The sequence below is a fragment of the Pseudophryne corroboree genome, chromosome 1 (genome assembly GCF_028390025.1).
Source record: "Pseudophryne corroboree isolate aPseCor3 chromosome 1, aPseCor3.hap2, whole genome shotgun sequence".
NCBI lineage: Eukaryota > Metazoa > Chordata > Amphibia > Anura > Myobatrachidae > Pseudophryne > Pseudophryne corroboree.
The window spans coordinates 945810983-945815992 of NC_086444.1; the positions used below are offsets into that span (position 1 = coordinate 945810983).

General features: G+C 44.1%; 1 pseudogene; it reads left to right on the forward strand.

The window, feature by feature from the left end:
* The first annotated feature begins 4632 nt into the window (after window positions 1-4632).
* LOC134942024 (5S ribosomal RNA) lies at window positions 4633-4750 on the forward strand (annotated as a pseudogene).
* Window positions 4751-5010: the final 260 nt, after the last annotated feature.

Sequence of the window (5010 nt, forward strand, 5' to 3'; positions counted from 1 at the left end):
AAGGATAGGGGAAAGGAAAGTATAGGGGCGATCAGGTCCATCCAAGGGAAGGACTTTGCGTCCATCTTCCATACTCCTTTTGTCCTTATTCTGGATACAAAGCATGGAATCTGAGCATTTGTGGGACTGGCGAAGAGATCTATCTCCAGGCCTCGGAAGGTGTGAAGTATCTTCTGAAAGACCTGGCTTTTCAGTGTTACTGAGTCTAGGGGGATAGGGAATCTGGTAGTTCATTCAGTTCCCTGGAACGTAAGTTGCTATTAGAATTATGTCTCTCATAACTGCCCAGTCCCAGACTTCTGATGCCTCTTTGCATAGGGATATTGACTTGGTACCCCCCATTTTTTTATATAAGAAACTGCGGTTGTATTGTCCAAACATAGTTGGATACAGACCCCTCTCAATTGGCTGGGGACTAGAGCTTTCAGAGCCAATTTTGCTGCACATAGTTATAGAATGTTTATGAACAGATGTGATTCTTCAGCTTGCCAGGTGCCCCTTGCTGCCGTCTCCTGTGAATAACCTCCCTAGATGTGTCAGTGATGCATCTGTGGTAATCATCATGGAGGGAGGGGCATCTAAGAGGGGGTGAGGGGGGGGGGGGGGATAGAGAGACTGGTCCATGTGGACAATTCCCTTTTTACCCTTTTGGAAATATATATGGTGTCATTCCAGGAATAGTGTGCATGAATTAGCCTTTGTAGAGGACTTTTGCAAATCTCTTCAAAACAGTGGTGCATGATGAAAATGAGTTGGATATGTGTAACCAGCGGTTAAGAAACCAGTGGTCACAATACCGAAGGCGGGATCCCGGCTGTTACATGGCCGGTGGGGCGAACGCAATGAAGCGCATGAGTGTGAATAGTCCCTGTTGGTCAGCATGTCGGCTTGCGGGATTTTCAGATGCCGGGATCACGGCGTCGGTATTGTGACCGGCGTACTCCTGACTGCCAGTTACATAACCGCATCCTGATGAAAACCAGGGGACATCCTGCAAATGTGTGGAGTGGTATTCTGTGTTTCTGGGAAGTTTTTTGTATGTGCTCTTTCGCGTCTAGCCATTTTTGTAGTGGTACTGTTAGGGAGAGAGAATATGTGTCCAGGTCGAACTCTAGGAAAGTGATGGTTTTGGAAGAGGTCTGGATAATTACTGTGAATCCAAGGTTCACTAACAGGGAAAGAGTTAAATCTCTGTGCCTCAGGAGAGTATCGTGATTTGAGTGCACTAGAAGTATGTCGTCTAGGTAAATGATGAATTGGACACTCTGCAGATGCAGATGAGACACTAATGCTTTCATGAGTCAAGTAAAGGTATAAGTAGTGGAGGAAAGGCCAAACACCATAACCACCCACTGAAATAAGCTGCCTCTCAAAAAGAATCTGAGAAGACGCCTGTGATTGGGGTGAACCAATATATAGTGGAAAGCTTCCTTTATGTCTATTTTTAAACAGAAGCAATCTCTTGTGAGAAGGAAGGGAATATCTGGGATACCTTCCATTTGAACCCTCCTTGGTTTCAAGTAACGATTCAAAGCTTTGAGGTTTAGGACTGGTCTTATTGAATCATTTTGCTTTTTTACAGGAAAGACAGTAAGTGGCTTCTCCAGCCTCTTGCAGTTGGATATGCCAATTATATTTTCCCCTGTTCTAGTGCTATTGACAGCACTTCATCTAACAGAGAGCTGCATCTTTTTGAACAAGGAATATGAAATACTTGGCTTGGGAAATGAATTAGTGGACGGTTTAAGCCAGATTGGATTGTTTTTAGCAATCATTTGACTGCGGTAGTCTGAGTATGACTCTCTGAGAGACCTTTGGTGAGGAAGGCATATGGGCAAACTTAGCTGTGGCCTCTTTTTTGCATTGTACCATGTGTTTGAGGCTGATCCTTGAGGTGTCATTAGATCTGTGCACATAAACCTCCACTTTGGGCTCTTCTTGTGCCTTAAAAGTCTCAGGCCGGACACATAGCTCTTGAAGTCTGGCCCCCTTGAAGACAGGACCTTTTAAAAGGTTAATTCCCTTTTTTGAGGTCTGAGAAAGACTTTTGGGCTTTATACTGTAGCTTGTTTTGACCTCCTCTATAAACTGCAGACCGAATAGGTCTGCATTGGTGAGGCTTGAAAACTCCGGGGATTTGGGAGCCAGGTCAGCTGTACCTGCGCTGGCCAACCACCTATACTTGCAAGTATGTTTAAAGGTCTTGCCTATTATGAGAGTAGCTTTACTAATGGCCTTAAGATGAGCTCGGTTGGATGCCAATAAGGAGTCAAAAGAAATTCCAGATTCTCAGTCTCTCTGTGCTTTATCTAAAATGAACAGCAGAGATCCGGCTGCTATTTTGTATTGTATCTTTCTCAATGTAAGATCTGTGGGGTCATTGTGTCTTTTTTTTCCCACTATGGAAGCTAACGCTGGGTCAATGTTGGGGACAAATAATGGATGAATGTCTGGTAGCTCCATAAAGGAAAGCAATATCAACTCATCTTCTTTAATGAAAGTTGCTATAAAGGCCAGCTGTGCAAACCTCTGGACCTCTGAATTGCATTTTAGAGTCCAGTGCATAGAATATAATTTGGTTGGAAGGGTTTTTCCCGCTAAAGCCGCTCTAGAAATCTGTTCTCACTACATTCTCCCCACTGGGATGAGGCAGATGTTCTCATGATCTCCCATGATTCCAAGTCTACAGTGGAGAATTGACCAAATTCTTCAGAGGAGAGCTGGGACTGTCTGGAAGGTGACCCCATATACTTACTGCGGGTCCCTTTATGCTGCTAGCTATGGGCAGAAATATTTTGCCAGCTATGGGTAGATGAATTGTGCTTGCTCCGAGCACTAGAAATTTGTTTGCTACAGTCAATACCAGGGAATAGAGGAATGTCACCTGAGCAGGTGTCCCTGGGGTTAAACTTACTTTTATTTTTACGTTTATTCTTCTGTGCCAGAACTGGGAGGTGAGCTGGCAACCTGGTGAGAAAAAAACTTCTACCTTAGAATCTGAGGAGATGGGGGTTTGCAGGTCCCTGACAGGGAAAAACTTTTTTCTTTTATAAGAAATCTCCTCAGATAATTGTAAGGAAGAGGAAGACCTTGCCCTTTTGTGAGCTCTCTTCCCTTTCAAACTGCCAGCAGCTGAGGACATATTAAGTGAGTCTGTCACTGTGACAGAAACTGTGTCCTCCATGTCTTGCTGACCGAAAAAATGGGACCTGCAGGACTTTGGCGCGCACTCACATGACCTATTGGGTGTCTCCCCTCTGCCTCAGCATTCTCCGTGGGGCTTGCTGCCTAACCCACCTGCTGTTTCAAGGTGGCAAGCCTTCCCAAAGAACAAACAGAGGATTAAGCTTTTGAAATTAAGAGCACACAGGGCCAACACAAGTTTCATGAAGCCCTAATAGGACCACTACCCATGGGCATTTGCTCTACCCATTTGCTTCATACCTTAGCAGGTGGGATGTGAGGGTGGCATGATCTGCTCTAGAGACAGGAGAATGAAGTTTGGTTATAATTACAAAAAGTTGTGAGTACAAAACTTGAATGTGGTCAGCTGCCAGCTAAGGGGGTTATTCAGATTTACTTGCTGCTGTGCGTATGCACCACACTGTGCCAGCGCGTCATACAGCTACAATGGGCATCGCTGGTCAGCGACGGGATGGTGCAGAGGATCCATTTGCAAGGGCGTTTGCAAGGAGATTGACAGGAAAAGGCCATTTGTGGGTGGCAACTGACCGTTTTCCAGGAGTGTCCGGAAAACGCAGGCGGGCTCAGGCGTTTTCAGGGAGAGTGGCATTACCCAGCAAGTGAACAAGCCCGCTCTCCGGGTGAAATGCATTTTCCCACGGGACCCCCACCTTGGAGCAGACCCCCACAGGGACCGTCAGCACTCTGGGTGCACAAATCCTTTCTTCAAAGTCTTGAGGGGTATCGTTTTCACAATTAAACGATTTATACTTTTCTTACAAATTAAACACAGCTGATCACAGTTGAACTCTTGATTGATCTCCAGTCACATGTTAGAGGGAGCACATTACCAGCGGCAGTGACACTGTAAAACAGTCTCATATGCTGTTCATTAATAAATAATTATTGATAGGTCTCCCGTATGCAACCTAAGTCACTTATGGTAACCGCTGCTTGATAACAAGTATTGACTTACATCTATAGCTGTAAGCAGCACAAGGAGGCCACCCTACTGCTTCGGGTTGAAATAACTATTTCTGTGTCATAAGTGTGATATTATTTGTACAACACAATATATGTGCTTTTGCCTTTAAAAAATAAAATTACTGTTTATTTAGTAAATTGATGGTTTACATACGCTTTTCAATAGTAATGGTCAGTGCAACTGATCATCCCATTATTTAAGGCAATTTTATCCTGTATGTGATAGTGTTCTCACTAAGTTATCTGAGTTTTATTTTTTTTGATCTTACCTCAACTTATTCGGTGAACTCTCATATGTGATCCAGGTCTCAGTCCCTGCCTAACACAGACAGCAGATTCACCACTCTATATTTTTGTTTTCCCAGCTTTCTATCTCAGAATACATATGCTACTGTATGTACTCATTCTCTGATCTATTCTTATTTCTGGTGCTCTCTCATTAGTGTTACATTTTGACTTCCGAGGCTCTACTACCATACCATACCACAAATGCCCGATCTCGTCTGATCTTGGAAGCTAAGCGGTGTGGGCTTGGCTAGTACTTGGAAGGGCGACCTCCTAGGAATACCGAGTGTTGTAGGGGTCCATAAGAACCGTTAGGACCCAAATAACCTTTCAAAACTAACAGCAGAAGCACCTCTTTCTTTCTTCTAACTGCCAGCTGACAATATTTCCCTTTGATGGGTAACAATTCTGTTCCAACATAGGCATTAATACAGTAGCTTATTAGCATCACGCAAATTATCTTCTAATAGGTACGATTAACCACATAGTACCACGTTAACCCAGGTGGGGATCTCGGTAATGCCAGACCAATTGTGGTCTTATTAATACAGTTTATCT